The sequence below is a fragment of the Lissotriton vulgaris genome, chromosome 1_1 (genome assembly GCF_964263255.1).
Source record: "Lissotriton vulgaris chromosome 1_1, aLisVul1.2, whole genome shotgun sequence".
Taxonomy (NCBI): domain Eukaryota; kingdom Metazoa; phylum Chordata; class Amphibia; order Caudata; family Salamandridae; genus Lissotriton; species Lissotriton vulgaris.
In genome coordinates, this window is record NC_141685.1 from 797930087 (window position 1) to 797948072 (window position 17986).

At 46.6% G+C, this 17986-nt stretch overlaps 1 protein-coding gene across 1 annotated transcript in view; it reads right to left on the reverse strand.

Annotated features, from left to right (window-relative positions):
- PAPPA2 (pappalysin 2) overlaps positions 1-17986 on the reverse strand; it is an 853188-nt gene that overhangs the window by 432683 nt on the left and 402519 nt on the right. The window lies entirely within an intron of this gene.

Below are 17986 nucleotides of genomic sequence, written 5' to 3' on the forward strand. Positions count from 1 at the left end.
GACACATTAAGGACGTAGGAGGTCGTAACTCGCCTCTAACGTCCCACAGCCTTATTTTTAACCGCTGACGGAGGCCCATTTAATAAAGTGTCCTCACCCTCTGGGACCCCCGCCAAGCCGTTTTAAACTCACGAACTTATCACCCTTCACCGCACACACAGTGACATACCTGCTCCGCTGTAATCAGGCGTCGTAGCACACCCGGGACACGCTAGGTGTCACTGGGTGGGCCCGATGATGAAGCATGCCACCACCTAGGTTGGTGGGTGAGGGCTTTCTAAAGACACCCAGCAGGTGCCACCACCAATTGACAAAACAATACTGAGTCACCATGATGGTTATAATATTAATGTCATGCTAACCCTATTCCTAGCTAGTCTCTTTTTGATTAATTGACATATAAACCGGGGATCTGGACTAGCTATCTGGTCCTCTCTCTCCCTCTTGATACTCGCGCCATTCTTAGAATCTAAGCATTAGAAGACACACACATGCACAATATTTGACTGCATATTTAATTCTTTATACAATGTTATGCTTTCAAAGATGGCTAGTCACATCTGCTGCACCTTTCTCTTCATTCCCAACTCATCCCTTCATGCAGAATTTGGGTACTCTAAAGTTTATCCCTACAGAAACATAGGGTCTGATTTAGGATATTATGGGATTTAGATTTCGGCAGGCGAGATATCCATTCCGTTGTGACGGAGTAAACTGTCTGCCAATATCCAAATCATGCCCATGTCATGGCGCACCACTTCGACCCACCCCATTATACTAGCACAATCCCTTCAACCCACACGCACTGAAATAAAATTGCACAGCAGGTAATTAGGAACAATATTCGGGTCCGACCGACTGATACCGGAAGACTCCACCATTGGAAGGCAGGCGGAACTCCTTTTTAAGATTACCTTAACATGGACATCGCTTTGGATGCACCGAATTGAAAGAAGTACCCGACCTTCAGATCCCCATTACTAACATTCCTGACGGACTGCCGAATCAGGCACTCGAGTTAACTTCACTGCAATCTCCTTTCCTTTCCGGGCAGTTCCCGAGAATACCAAATTCTTAGTACGGGCCATTGCGACGGACCACTCATCCAGAATCTCCATTAACTCAATCAGTCTCATTTGGACCACCGTGACCCAAGGTCTTTTCAACTTTTGATTCCGATTAAATAAAGGTTCATTTGGGAATTTCATGGCTTCCTGATGAAGGCCCTCAGCCGAAACGCGCGTAGTTGTTACATCTAGCCATGTTTTTAGATCGCAAATGATCAGTTTGTATAGCACCACCATCACAGTCTCCAAACCATGAAATGTTATAAACTGTATTGGAAAACAGAAATGAACAAAACAGTATAGCATACGATATATGTAGATTAAACATCACATGTACAGAGGAGACATTAAACTGTGTGCCTTTTAATTATAAAGAAATCTTTAAATAAAATAAAATATGTATTTTTGTACCATACATGGTGTTTAACCAGATTTATTACTGTCTGATGTCAGGTCGTGTCCATTAGCTAAATATTGTTCCTAATTACCTGTTTTTCCAAACTTATCTGCATATCCCGAATTAGGAACTCTAGTCAGGGGTACCCCCTCCTTTATTTGCATACACATAAAATTGCACAGCATCCATATGATGGGTTTGTGGTTAGTATAGTGTGAATATGTTCTACTACAAGAAAAGACTTTTCATATTTACACTTATATTGATGCCACAATACTGACTTGTTGATATTGTCAAGTCAGTATATTTGCAGGCCAATATTAATAATTGACATAGATATTGTCAGGTATGCCCTGTGCGAGGTACAGGACAGCCCTGCTAAATAACAGTCATTCTTGTGCATACCAGTTTACAAGGGAATGGCTGAGCCTCACCAGAATTGTGGTCATAAAATGGCCTGGAGTACTGTCAACTGCACTGAGAGTCAGTAAGACAAGGCTACTTACATCAGATGTTGGCTGTATGTTAGAGTATCAATAATAAATATCCTATGATATAAATATCAGGGACTAAATATTGTTTATAAATATATCAGTCCATTAATGAAGTTTTTCTATTACTAACTCTAATGGTGGGGTGATATGTAGGTAAACGACGTGTGAAACTCAATATATATGTCAGACAATATTAAGGCCATGATATTCTGGTTCCATACTACGAATTATTGCCAGCACACTGGCTGAGAAACAAACTCCAAATTTTACAGAACAAGAACAACATCTTGCAACCAATAACAAAGATTTACAGAGATCCCATAAGAGGGAGAGGTACACCTGATAAGCATAATGAGTCAGGGTCTGATTGGGAAAGCTATAGTCCCAAGCACTAAAAGAACAAGCATTAAAAATGCAATAGGTCTCGCCTTTCATTAAGTTAAAGCCATTGCTTTGCTATACAATAACATTAGCAAAGCAAATGGCTTTAACTTAATCAAAGGTGAAACCTATTGTATTTTCAATGCTTATTCTATTCATGCGGGGAACAGTGGTTTGTCAGCAGCGGTGTGTCAGCAGCGGCATGTCAGCAGTGATGTGTCAGCAGCATCGTGTTAGCAGTGGTGTGTCAGCAGTGGTGTGTCAGCAGCGGTGTGTCAGCAGTGGTGTCAGCAGTGCTATGTTAGCAGTGGTGTCAGCAGCGTGGTGTCAGCAGTGTGGTGTCAGCAGTGGTGTCAGCAGCGGCATGTCAGCAATGGCATTTCAGCAGTGATGAGTCAGCAACGTTGTGTCAGCAGTCGTGCGTCAGCAGTCGTGTGTCAGCAACGGTGTGTCAGCAGCGATGTGTCAGCAGCCGTGTGTCACCAGCGGTGAGGCAGCAGTGGTGTGTCAGCAGTGGTGTGTCAGCAATGGTGTGTCAGCAGCAATGTGTCTGCAGCGGTGTGTCAGCAGTGGTGTGTCAGCAGTGGTGTGTCAGCAGTGGTGTGGCTGCAGTGGTGTGTCAGCAGCGGTGAGGCAGCAGTGGTGTGTCAGCAGTGGTATGTCAGAAGTGGTGTCAGCAGCGTGGTGTCAGCAGCGTGGTGTCAGCAGTGGTGTGTCAGCGAAAGCTGCCACAGCCAGGGGCCTAAGGGCCATTTGGTCCTGAAGCCAGACGTTCTGAGCCAGGTCCAGCCTAAACCAGAGATTAAGTTTTGCCTCCTCTACTCCATTCTGAATATCTTTTACTCGTAGGAGCTTTACGTACTGTCCCTGCTACCCTGTTACTCTGAATGTCTCATGTTACGTTCTTCACTCTATTGTAAGGCGCTCTGACACCTCTCTGGGTGATGTTGGTGCTATAAATGCAATCTCTGGCTCCCATGCTGCACTCCCTCCACCCACCCCTTTTGTGCCCCCCCCCCGCCCGGCACTCTGTCCTTGCCTCTACCCCACTTGTGGTCTACAAGAGAGGGGTTTTATCCTTTGCAAGCAAACAGAACAGACAGAGCCGGCTGAGCAAGCAGAAAGGCAGATTAAACAAATCCGGGGTGGAGGAGAGTGGAGTGAGGAGGGGACGACAGGGAGGGGGAGTCACTCAGTGCGACAGAATGGAGAGGACAGCAGGGCACGGCTCTATCTCTGGGCAGCACCGGCGATTCTAGGAATACCTTGGGCATACTTGGGAGAATGGACTGGAGGTGGGGGGGAGGGATTTATATAAATGACACAAAAGGGACCCTGAACCTAATTAAAGGATAAAGGGGAACAACCCACCAGGGAGTTAATAGTCATCAAAACATGAGCGGGAAGTTCCCAAAACTCTAGAAGACTAAGGAGTTCAAATGAATACAATTGCCCACAAAAACGCTGTCAAGTATCAAATCATTTTATTTTTAAATATTTCGTAGTAAGAAGACATTCATTTGTTCAAAGAGATTCATTTCATAGACATATAAAAATATATTCTTTGGCGATATTGGCCCAGCACAAGAACCAGAAGGGCAATATATACAGAAACCATTCATACTCTCAGGCATACACACATTCAGCCATCACCATATGCATCAGAAGGAAAAGGGGGAGGGATTTACCTGCTCCCTCCTAGCAGAAAAAATAGAAGAAAACAGATGCCGTTGAGCAGTCATCGCGTCCTGTATTCTCACTCAGGCTTTCAAGCAGGGCTTTAAGTGGGATGAAAAAACAGGGGGGGTCTCTCAAAGGAGTGTGGCCAATGTAATTAAGGGCGTGGCTTAAAAACACGTAAGCTAAAAACCTGTGCTTTGCCATAGTGTGCTGCCCCACTGATATTTTGCTGCTTCTCTGATTGCTCCAGATAAATAATACAACACGTAACAGCATCACACCTACAAAACAGTACAATTGGCTTTGTCAATGGTTGTTAGTTGCATAGAATAAATAAGTAACAACTATGACTTTGTTGTTTATAACAATGCTTCAGTTCTGCAATGATGAGACTATGAAACAACTACAACAAATCGCTTCGAAGTTACCTCAAAGGCAGTGGAGGGTGGCACTACTGCAGAATTAAGATGTTATTTCACCCTGATGGTGAATGCCAAAAGGAGAGCCCGATAGGGACCCGTCTCTGCACCTGCTTTTTAGGACCCGGCCCACACAAACTCCTTCTTTCAAGTAGGAAAGACTGAAATCCTGGCACCTCAGGCTGTGAATAAATGTGTGATCTGCAGCAGCAGAGAGAGCTTTAACGCTGATATCCGATTTCCCCATTCATAATATGTCTTTCGTGGTGAAGTTTTTATTATTTCATGGTCTCGCCATAATTTCCGTAATACGTATATTCTTAATAAATGCAGATGCGCACATTCTAATATGGTATTGATTATCAATGTTAAGCGTGGGGAGGGGCATAGTGAAGGACTGGGTTATTCTAAGACCCAGCGGTGCCAGGGGACAACACCTGAAACCTTCGTGGGTAACCTGTTCCGGCGTACAAATGACAGAGACACGGGACTCTTCCTTCGGCGTCAAAGATTCGAGGTTTATTACTGCAGGGAAACACAGAAGTCACAAGAAGTACAGCGTCTGTATGTTCGTGGAGTCTGCTTCAAATTGCTACTGTGGGTCGCTCCTTTTATACACATTTCTCTCATAGGTTAACATGATACACAAAGGTTTACAACTTGGTTCCCATCATTATCTCCAAGAGGGGTTGCTTTGATGCATTCAAGGTCCGGAACATAAATACGGAAACATTTGGTGGTTCCCAACTGTAAAAACCCATCTTCCCACCATTAGTACATTCATTCCAATTGGCAGTAAACAGATCGAAGGAAGAACAAAAACAGGTGCAGAGGAAGGCAGAAACAGTGGGGAGATCGGAAAGGGTGTAAAAGGGGTGGTATCGGGAAACACGAGCTGCAGGCATCAAAGGGACGTGCCTAATGAGATGCACGGCTAAGACAATAGACCGACACGGCAAGATGAGCCTCGAGCGGGGCCATCTGCCTTACAGTATCGTCCCCCCTCATCATAAAGACACTTTCAAAGGAAAGGTGTCTTTCCGCAATCCCAGGGTCGCGAAACGGACAGCGTCTGTTCGCTGGCTACTTGAGGGCAAGAGACAAAATGGATGCCGTATCTAAGATGGAACCCGTGGGCTCAGATGAGGAAACCCACGAAACAAACGAACGGTTTGGGTTAGCAAAGCGAAACTGCGTACACCCACTAAACTCGTCATTTGCGGTTCATAGATACCAGACTCGACCATATTCGTGCGAGTCAAAAACATCACTTACGATCGTCACGGAACCTCAGACGCTCCTTTTGCCCTCATGTAGGCAAGCACTAGTCAGAATCATATTCGATATTCATCAGACCGTCTAGATGTTGCTGCAACATAATTCTATCCAACTGAGCTGCTTTGGAAACAGGCGGTTGTCTTATACACGTCGTAGCACAGAGGCCACATAAGGCAGGACCACACTGCACACAAAGGCAACACGTGAACAGAAACACCGCGACAACTCCGATGATCATCAGAATTTTCCAACCCCAAGTCGACATCAGGCCCCAAAACCACCCAAGTAGCGTCCAATCCCCTACGTCCACGTGTATGGACTCAGAGATCTTATGCAACTTTGAGATGGCTTGATAGACAGTCGGAGCGTTATCTGGAATGAAAATACAGCAGCTCGAATGGATCACCTTACATACTCCACCTCGATCTGCTAAAACAACGTCTAAAACCATACGGTTTTGTAACGTCATGAGCCTATCCGCCTGAAGTTCTGTGGTGATATTACCAAGGGCACTGGCAGTGATATTAGCTGTCGATTCCACCACTCGAGTCAATTGTCTCAGGTTCCTAATATTGACCATAGGCCCCCAAAACGGAAGGAAACCCTTGAAAAAGTCTCCTGCCTCTTGACCGGCAGTGTCCTCTTCGCTAATCATGCCTCTCACAACTCTAGTCTTGTGATAGTCTGCATTAACAGTGAACGTCGGAGGCAACAGATTTGCGATATAACATGAGCCCACAAAGTCAGAGGGCAACCATGTATACGCACGATCATGGCAGATAAAGTATGTACCCTTGGCAGCCAGAAACACAGGGGAAGAGAGCATCGGTAAGATATAAGTCTCGGAGCAAGCGCTCTCTCCAAGACGAGCTCTCGATCTTCGGCCACGACCTAATAGACAGAAATTACCGAGGTGGGGTACGATCCATATCGGAGACGAGCTTCTAAGCTGTCTTTCACCCACGAGCGCACTGTACTCAACCTTACTCAGGACCCTATAGGCTCGCACCTCCTCCTCTGGGATGAGCGACGGCTCATAGATATCCCTATCTAAATCAGCGATCGCTATAGCCAAAGGCTTGTGGTACGAACCAGGGCCAAAGTGGGAAGGATGTGGCTCTCGATTGGGGTAGGAATCTAGTGCACTTCGAAACATTGTTTGAAATGCTCGAGCTGAACCCTGGGAACTATAAGGAAGGACCAAATACGGAATTCCCTTATCCGTGGTATGTGGCATTAACCCACACACCCAACAGTTAGTAGTGTTAACCACTAACTGGTGCTGATGAAGGAGCTGAATAAAGGAATTATTTCTGAATTCCGCACGTCTAGCCTGTTCGTGTTCGGGTAAGATATGGAAGGAATGAGGGGATACAGTGGAGGTAGATTTAGGTTCAGAAGTAGGAATAGGTATGGCAGAAGGTAGGAAGTACGGTATCATGTAATACACCCCACCCGCCAATAATGAAGAAACAATCAGAAACAGAAGGAACACCTGAAACATAAAACATTTGGTCCGAGTAATTTGTTGAAGTTTGAATCTTTGCGCCTGAGCTTCTTCCAAATCCATCAGCTTTGAAAACGCCATCCCCTAAGACCGTCCGCAACGTTTCTTGACGCACTTCGTTCTGTGTAGCAGTAGTCAATCCCTAGGAGTTCCCAGGAACCGACGGTCTTTGACCTAGTGTCAAGACCTACTAACCAGAAGGAAGTACACGCGCGGCCCTACGGTTCACCTGGATGTAAGGTATTTTATATACAAGTATGTACAAAAGTCTCTCAGCTGTGGAAGCAAAAACACATATGTGGAAAAAACTCAATATTTACAAAATAATCACAGTTATACGGGTATTTAAGCTGATCGTGGCAAATGGGATAATGTAGATGTCGAGGGACAGAAATGAAAATGTATTAGTCTTTGGGATTGGATCGCAAAAAGTATCGAGTTTTCCCAGGACGTGTCTGTTCATCAAACAAGGGATCCGATGATGGAACAGAGTTCTGTTGATCAGTCAAATGTTCAGATCTTGAGTCTTGTGATGACAAATGTTCAACAATGTCTTTCTGCTGCACTGAGGATTCTCCAACAGGTTTGGCGTTGCTAAAAGGTACGAAGGTCTGCAATCTTTCAGTTTCAGATGAAGCAATGCCCTTCCTCACCCAAGAGTCCGCCGGCAAAGGTATAGGAACCTTCTTCGTATGGGTGGCATGCACCCAGTGTTTTCGGCCCTCCAGACGGACAGCAGTTCTCGTGGCAAGGAGGACCTGGAAGGGCCCAGTAAAACGAGGCTCGAGGTTTCTTTTTCTTCCGAAGTTCCTCGTCACCACCCAGTCTCCGGGCTGGAGCTGGTGGCCTGGACCTTCCGTCTGCGTCGGCAGTGCTTCAAAGACCTGTTGATGAATTAACCTCAGTTTAGCAGTCAGATCATGCAGATAATCGATCAACATCGGGTACTCAAGATCAGAAAACACACTTGGCCTAGGGACCCCCCAAACATTTGCAGGACGGCCGAACACTATTTCATAGGGGCTAAGCCCTACTCGGGAGTGTACAGTCGCCCTTGTTGACAACAAAGCTAGAGGCAAAGCGTCAGGCCACGAAAGACCCGTCGTAGCCTGAATCTTTGCTAGTTTAAGTTTAAGGGTGCCATTATACCCTTCAACCAAACCTGCTGACTGGGGATGATGGGCGCTATGGAATTTTTGAGTAATTCCAAGGCCCTTACACACACTCTTCATCACACTTCCCACAAACTCACTTCCGTTATCAGACCATACAATTCGTGGCATTCCATACCGAGGAAAGTATTCCTTCAGTAGGATTTTCGCAGTGGACATAGCAGTGTTGTCTTTGAGAGGGTAGGCTTCAATCCATCGGGAGAATGCGCAAACCACAACTAAAACGTATTTCAGGTTATTGCATCTCTCCATATGGATGAAGTCTAGCTGGATCACTTCAAACGGGCATGAAGGGGGAGCAAAATGACCAGCAGGCGTAGGGGTTCCCTTACCAGGATTGTACATCATGCATATCATGCAATTCTTCACCAATCTCTCAGCACACTTCGTGATACCATCATTCTTCCACACAGGAGACAACAACTTACAAATACCTTTCGCGCTAATATGTGCTAACCCATGTGCCATCGTCACAACAGCTAACACATACGCATCTGGCAACATCCACCTCTTGTGCTCTGACAAATCAATCCAACAACCATTCGCATCCAATTTTCCCGTACTCTCTTTCCATTTCGTCTTCTCAGTCTCGGTGGCCTCATTCTGTATCGTTTTCACACTCAATGGTATCCTCACACATACTCGTTTCTGTAGGCCACCTAACCGAACTCGTCACATACATTCTCGTGTTAAGGTTCCGGGCAGTCTCCTTAGCAGTCTCATCCGCAAACGCATTACCACGGCCAACATCATCCGTCACCTTCCGATGCGCACTACATTTAACATTCGCCACCTGCTTAGGCAAAGTGAGTGCATCCAAAAGATCATTCACAAGTTGTCCATGCTGAATCTTAGTGCCATGCGATGTCATAAAACCTCTCTCTCGCCACAATCGTCCAAAACTATGGGCAACGCCAAAAGCGTATTGACTATCAGTAAACACATTCACCCGTTTTCCTTTCGACAACACACACGCTCTAGTCAAAGCGATCAGTTCCGCAGCTTGGGCAGAGTTCTGATTCAATCTCGCAGCTTCCACAACAGTATTCAAAGTTACCACAGCATACGCAGTCGTGACATCACCATTTGGCAATTTAAAACATGAACCATCCACATACAAAGTCCCATCGGGATCATCCAAAGGAGTGTTTTTAAGGTCCACACGACCTTTTGTTTCCTCCTCAGTCCGCAAATAGCAGTCATGAGGGGTTACTTCATCTGATTCCATAGTAATGGGTAACAAGGTTGCCGGGTTCAGGACATTACAACGTTTTATCTGAATATGACTTGCCAAGAGCGTCAACTCGTACCCAGACAACCTTGCACTCGTCAAGTGCTGAGTTTTCGTACGATTTAAAAGAGTGTCAACTGCATGCGGAACCATCACCGTAAGCATATTATCCATGACCAATCCTGCTGATTGTCGGATGGACACCGCAGCTGCCGCTGTTGCTCTCAAACAACTCGGCAATGCTCTAGCTACTGGGTCCAAGGTCGAGGAAAAATATGCACATGGACGCTGCTTACCACCAAAAGGTTGCGTCAAAACACTCAACGCACAACCTTCTCTCTCGTGCACGTATAGTGTAAACGGCTTACTGTAGTCAGGGGTACCTAACACAGGAGCCGAACACAACGCGTCACGTAATTCAGAAAAACTTCTTTGACATTCTTCCGTCCATGGTAAAGGAGTTGGAACATCCTTGCACGTAAGAGCCACCAATCGTTTCGCTAACAGTGAAAAATTTGGGATCCACTGTCTGCAGTATGACGTGATGCCCAAAAAGGCACGCACATCTCTCTGAGTTGTTGGCACAGTCATTCGGGCAATCGCTGCAATTCTCTCTGGGGTCAACCTTCTTCCCTCCTTTGACAATAAGTGACCTAGATAGGTTACTTCTTGACAACAATATTGAAGTTTAGAAGGAGACACTTTGTGATGTAAGTCACAGAGATGTTGCAACAACGATACCGTGGCAATTTTGCAAATGTCCTGAGTATCTGCAGCCACCAATAAGTCGTCAACATATTGGATCAAGGCTGCACCAGCCGGCAACACAAACGCATCTAGTTGGCCCTTCAAGGCTTGACTGTATATCGATGGACTTTTGCAGTAGCCCTGGGGAGCACGTTTAAACCGGAAGCTGCGGCCACCAAGAGAGAAACCGAAAAGATCTCTACTCTCTTCAGCAATCGGTATGCTGAAGAACGCATTCTTCAGATCGATCACTGAAAACCAAGATGCTGAGGCTGGAATCAGAGTCAGTAGCGCCGTGATGTCGGGCACAACAGGGAACTGAGGAATCACAATTTTATTTACCTCCCATAAATCGATAACAAAACGATAAACAGGTGGTTTCGAAGGATCAGTACGTTTCAGAATGGGCAACACAGGACTGTTGCACACGTTTCCCCGAGTCTCCTCAATAACGTCTTTCTCAATCAGATCATAGATAATGGCTAACAATGCTCGTTCACCATCAAGGGAGATACGATACTGGGGAATACGTGGCAGCCGTACATTAGATTTCAAATGAACAACATAAGGGGAGATGTCAAGCAGGCCCACGTCGTTAGGACCTGTTGCCCACAAAGATGCAGGAAGAGAACTCAATTCCGGTGGAAGCTTATCGAGAGACAAGTACATTGGAGAGATAACTCTCTCACCCAAAGTAATCTTCACTCCCGCAGGAGAACAATACAAAGTCGCATGTAAACGTTTTAGCAAATCCAGGCCCAAGAGATTTTCACCACACCCAGTGGTCAAAATCAACGGAGCATCGAGCTCACGTGGCCCAATTGTAAGAGGCAAAGGGCGTGAAACCGGATTGCTAACAGGGGCGCCAGAGAATCCAACGGAAAAATTTGTTAAGCCAGACAAAGGTGCGCCAGGGAGTTTCGAATGCATAATAGAACTTTTCGCTGCACCAGTGTCCAACAGAAAAGGCTCAACGACGCCCCAAGTGGCAACTGCGACGTAAGGCCCTCTCTGATCAACCGGAACTGATACCACTCCCTCTCCTTGTCTATGGCTGTCCTAGTAATTACCGTAGTCAGCATCCTGATCGACGTAATAATCGTCTACATTGTACTGAGCAGATCGCCCTTGCGACGATCCACGCTGATCAAAACAATTATTGGAGTCAGAAGTGTTAGTGGAACGATCATTCTGAGCACCGCGACCTCTACCACGTGATGTCTGTTGAGGACCACCACGACCTCCTCTAGACGAATTACCACTATTACGTTCATTGAGGACTGGACAATCAAATTTCAAATGACCCTCCTGTCTACAATAGGCACACTGATTGTACCCTAACGACGATCTCTGTGAAGAGGAATCATTTCGTGATTGTGACCTATTTGACTGGGACTGCGATCGATTACGTTGTTGCGAGTCATTCTGACTCGAACGCGGAGGATACGCCTGTTGCAACAATACTTTTGTTTTGAGTTCTTTCGTCTTCTTATCAGCGCGATCGTTCTCCTCTTTCTCTCTATTCTCATAATATTGAGCAGTAGCCAATATTTGAGCAGAAGTAGAAACAGCCCATGCACTTTCAGAATTTTTCAACTTGTTGCTCAAGTCAGGCAACAAGTTTGAAACAAATTTGTCCACAAACAACCTCTGACCACCTTCGGTACCCATGTCTTGACCACTGTGGTCAATGAAAGCCTCTTCAAATCTCGTAAAGAAATCAGAGACGTTCTCATCTTTCTTTTGTTTGCAAGCGGACAGTTTGTCCCAATTCACCTTCATGGCTGGCATAAGCGTTTTCATTAGGGTAATGATTCTCTGAGGGAGATCGGTAATGAGCTGTTCAGGTTTAGCCCCACCAATTTGTCGCGTGTCTGCCGCGATAAGAGCAGCCCAATCACCACCTAATTCTACTGCATGGTTTTCTTGACGAATCTTTGTCCATACAGGTTGCAGTACGACATTACCAAACAGCATATCGATATCGGCAAGATTCATTATCGTATCGTCTACGAGCTGCGATAATTCTTTATAATATCCAGCAGGATTTTTGCGAGGGTCAGGCAAAGATTGCTTCACCTGGAGAACTTCCGATCGTTTCCATGGAAGATGGATCCACACTCTCTGAAAGTGTGGCAGGATTGGCGGAGCAGCGTTAGCGTCACCTGGCATCCACACTGGAGGAACCTCGGGCATGGGATACTGACCAGGTGCTCCTAGCGGTCCTTCAATATCTTCTACAAACAATGCTCGAGGCATTATAGAAGGACGAAGAGACAGTAATTGCTCGACTGCACGTCGAACATTGCTACCTACTATCATTCCACTTGAAAACTGAAGCTGTAGATTAGTCAAGGCAGTCATTACATCATCAGATGCGTCAGCCGATATTAGGTCACGTAAAACCTTGCACATTTCTTCAAAAACATATCTTTGTGTCGGTATATTGAACTGATCGAATGTATTCAATACCGAACGTGGAGGATTCCTAACGGGGCATTTCATCCAACCCGTAGCCATATTATACAATGAGTCACGCTCCCTACCACCAGGAAGCTGACTTCGTCTTTGAGGACCGTCCGAACCAGCGGACTCAAGAATAGGTCCAAGAGAATTAAAGAAGTTAGCAGCTACAGAGGGGGTACGACGTTGAACAGACGGAGACAAAGAATAACCCAAAGGGGTAACAAGAGAAGTACCAGAAACAGAGGGAACAGCAGGAGAAACCAGAACAGTAGAGGCAGCGGGAGCAGGAGTATGAGGAAGTACAAGTGGAGGAGCAGTAGGGACAGAAGTAGGTAGAGGAGCAGGGACAGCTGGAAGTACAGGGACAGGAGCTGGTTGGGGAGCAGGAGCAGGGGGAACCACAGGAGCGATGGTACCCTGTACATACGGAGGTGGTGACTTCATGAGATAAGACATTAAGGGGTCCTCGGTACCTTCCTCCTTTTTGTCCGTATCCGCCGGTAAAGCGGGATAGCACTTATCTACAGACATACGTTGCAATCTATCGAAGACTTCCTTTTCCTTTTCCTCCTTATCTCGCTGAAACTGCTCTGCTTTCTTTACTATGGTAGCAACTCCATCTCTCTGATTACGTTTTAACAGTCTGATCTCTCTCTGTTTGGCTTCTTTACGCCACAACCGAAAAGCATCAAACATGGCCGGCCTTGATTTTTTCTTAAACAATTTAGCCTCGAGGTTATCTAAAATCGGTGTTTCGAAACTACCATGGGGTGGCCAACTAAGGACACCGTCTTTTTTTAGTATAGCGGATCCAATATTCATTAAAAGTAATCGGACCTAGTCCATGTTTGCTGTAGAGCTCATATGTTGGAGTTCCAACCGGAGGTATCGGACATGAGTCCTCCAATCGGGAATCCGTACCACAACGACGAAAACAACTGAACAAAGTACTACGGCCAGGCATCTTGCACACTAGCTGAGTTTCACAAACTTCAAGGGTTACGGGATTTACCAAGTCCCAGCAAAGAGCAAAAAACCCTCGGTTTTTGGCGTCTGCAGGCGTCAAATATTACAACAAAGAACCAAGTACTAAGAACCACAAATGCAATGGAACCATGCAACAACTAAGCAACCACAACTAAGGACTCTGGGAGCGACCCACAAATACTTAACTCAAAGATCGATGGCGTCACCAGGAAGGCCCGTCAATCGTCTCGCTGTACCAAGGTCTACGCCAGGCGCCAAAACAGGTCTACAGTCAGAGCAGCAGTCCGTCGCAGCGAGTCAGGAGGCGGGAATCCTCGCGGGAAAAGTCGTCGGGCCACTTATTTCAACAACAGGATCGATGAAGCGGGGTGCACCTTCCCTCGGAGATTTCACACGAAGTTCCTCACGATCGTCGGGCTTGGACCGGTACCACTGATGCAGCCCCACGTTGGGCGCCAACTGAAGGACTGGGTTATTGTAAGACCCAGCGGTGCCAGGGGACAACACCTGAAACCTTTGTGGGTAACCTGTTCCGGCGTACAAATGACAGAGACACGGGAAACTTCCTTCGGCGTCAAAGATTCGAGGTTTATTACTGCAGGGAAACACAGAAGTCACAAGAAGTACAGCGTCTGTATGTTCGTGGAGTCTGCTTCAAATTGCTACTGTGGGTCGCTCCTTTTATACACATTTCTCTCATAGGTTAACATGATACACAAAGGTTTACAACTTGGTTCCCATCATTATCTCCAAGAGGGGTTGCTTTGATGCATTCAAGGTCCGGAACATAAATACGGAAACATTTGGTGGTTCCCAACTGTAAAAACCCATCTTCCCACCATGAGTACATTCCAATTGGCAGTAAACAGATCGAAGGAAGAACAAAAACAGGTGCAGAGGAAGGCAGAAACAGTGGGGAGATCGGAAAGGGTGTAAAAGGGGTGGTATCGGGAAACACGAGCTGCAGGCATCAAAGGGACGTGCCTAATGAGATGCACGGCTAAGACAATAGACCGACACGGCAAGATGAGCCTCGAGCGGGGCCATCTGCCTTACAGTATCGTCCCCCCTCATCATAAAGACACTTTCAAAGGAAAGGAGTCTTTCTGCAAGAGTCAGGGAATCCCAGGGTCGCGAAGCGGACAGCGTCCGTTCGCTGGCTACTTGAGGGCAAGAGACAAAATGGATGCCGTATCTAAGATGGAACCCGTGGGCTCAGATGAGGAAACCCACGAAACAAACGAACGGTTTAGGTTAGCACAGCGAAACTGCGTACACCCACTAAACTTGTCATTTGCGGTTCATAGATACCAGACTCGACCATATTCGTGCGAGTCAAAAACATCACTTACGATTGTCACGGAACCTCAATGGAGTAAAGATGTCTCCACCTCAGTGATAATAAGTGGAATATTAGACTCTTTGCGTCTGAATACCTGGGGTATTTTTACAAACCCGTCAGCGATGCTGGGCTGCATGTGAAGCTGCTTTTATTTTTCTTACATCGCCATGAAATCTGCATTTATGGCTCTTTACAAATGGCTGCGTCAAAAAGAGCCACCCCGACACGACCTCCCTGCACAACCGGCCTCGGTTGCTGAGGGGTCTCTTCGTGTTTGCCCTTTAACAGAGGAGGTTGAACCCCAGCCGGGGTGCGAGGGGGTGAAGTCCAGCTGGAATGCAAGGGGTTCAGAGGCCGCTCACCTCGGAGTGGGGGCACTTTATTTATTTCTCACCTAGGCTTGAAGTACAGGGACAATAAACTGAATATAACCCTTGCGCTACAGTATTAAATGTGTGGATGTATTTGTGTTATTAGAATTGTTGTTGTGTTATTGGGGACGTTGTTTCCACACCGCGGTACAAAAGGGGGTGGTGATGGATGGAGCATCTGAATCAATCAAACACTCACACCCAGTCAAAAGATCTGGGTTTAATCCATCACTGTTCTTTAGCCCACTCTGCCACCCAAGTTCAGACATGGCTATATGCAAATCAGTCTGACCCTGTGCCTCACGGGAACAGTCCAGCCCGAACTGCCAAGCCATGTCTTCCCTGGACCGGAAACAAGCTTCCAAGGACCGGTTTCTGGCATTCCAGCCGTCTTCAGCCCGGCTTGCTTGAATCCAGTGGCAAAGTGAGCAAGGGACTCACGTCTGAGCATACCCTGCCACACTTATGGCGGCCAAAAGCGGTACAAAAGGGGGTGGTGATGGACGGAGCATCTGAATCAATCAATCAAACACTCACACCCAGTCAAAAGATCTGCGTTTAATCCATCACCGTTCTTTAGCCCACTCTGCCACCCCAGTTCAGACATGGCTATATGCAAATCAGTCTGACCCTGTGCCTCATGGGAACGGTCCAGCCCGAACTGCCAAGCCATGTCTTCCCTGGACCGGAAACAAGCTTCCGAGGACCAGTTTCTGGCATTCTAGCCGTCTTCAGCCCGACTTGCTTGAATCGAGTGGCAAAGTGAGCAAGGGACTCACGTCTGAGCATAACCTGCCACACTTATGGCGGCCAAAAGCGGTACAAAAGGCGGTGGTGATGGACGGAGCATCTGAATCAATCAAGCACTCACACCCAGTCAAAAGATCTGGGTTTAATCCATCACCGTTCTTTAGCCCACTCTGCCACCCCAGTCCAGACATGGCTATATGCAAATCAGTCTGACCCTGTGCCTCATGGCACAGGGTCTCCCCTGCTCAGCTCCTTGCAGGTATTCTGAATAAATCAACACTTTGACATTTTAATAGGATGGATTCAATGTTATCGCCCCAGATGAAGAGCGTGTGCGCAAAATAAAAAAGAGCAAGCAGGCTGGCAGTTTCCTGAGAAACAAGGAAGAAGAGAAGTCAAGCTGTCGCCAGTGTGGAAAATAGTGTGCCCGTCTCACGCCATGAGTAAAGCATGCAGTCCCCGCGTGCACATCTTCTGTCCGTCCGCGTGCACATCTGGAATCCGTATTGATTCCAAAGACCTTCGCATGGCGAGGGCAGCGCATGCGCGCTGCTAACGCCAGGCGACATCAAAAAATGGCCCCCATTAGAGAATCAGATAGCTAAAAAAGTGGAGCACATTTGCAAATTGGGGCAGTTTTGATGCTGTAAAGACAAGCAGAATAGGCATTTTGCAAGGTATGAGAGACTATGCATTTGAGCTTGCTGCCAACAGTATTTGTGGCAATATCAGGGTAATCACCGGACCATAAAACAGGCTCACAAAAAGACAAAAAAACAGCTCACAAGCTGGCCAGTCAAACCAAACCTTTCAGCACTGCAAGATTGCCCTACAGGTCAGTCCAACACTGATAATCATTTTATAAAGAAAATTACTTCTAAGATCAGGGAGCTGTGGAGCACGGAAATACTTGCATTATAACAAGAGGTAACGATTGCTTCTCCTGGCTTGCCATTTGCTACTCCTTTGCTACCCCTGACTTCAAGGCCATGGAGGAAGAAGAAGGAACAGAACGTAGTTTGTTTTCTTGACTCCTTGGTCTTCCCCTAGTTCCTCAGCAGTAAATAGACAGCTATTGCTTAGCTGAGCAGCAGCAGCCTGTCGTGAATGGTGGAGGGGCCCTCTCCTCCCATCTTTTTCAGATGCATGAAGAGTGTCTGTCAGGCTTGGCAAAAGTCAACCTGAGAGACACTCTGCATGTGTGCATCATGCAGCCAGGCTCAATCCATGTGTCAAATGTGCAGGTACTTGGGTGCCTGAGGAGAAATTTGCCTGGCTGAAGATTTCACGGCCTGGTAGGTGGGACCTCCTCAGCCCAGCAAAGTCATCTGTGAGCTGCCCCACCATGACAGGGGGAGGCTAACAGATAGACTTGGACCTGAACGCTTCATTTATAAGCCCTTAAGTGCCAAGGCTGAGTTCATCAGTAGAGCTAGTTACAAAATGGGTTTGGGTCAGAAACTCTCACTGACCACATCCCACTCTGTGATGTGATAAGGAAGGTCTTCCTCTCATTGGCTAAACTTTAACAAGTAAGCCAATGAGAGGAGGCAGCATTCCTTCCTCCAGTAAACAGCAGAGGCTTCCTCCAGCCACCTGCGATCATCGCTGTGGCCCAATACTTTTCATTTTTTTATGTTGGGCGCATGCATGTGTGTATTTATGAAGGTTTGTGCATTTGTGCCTGCATGCTTACA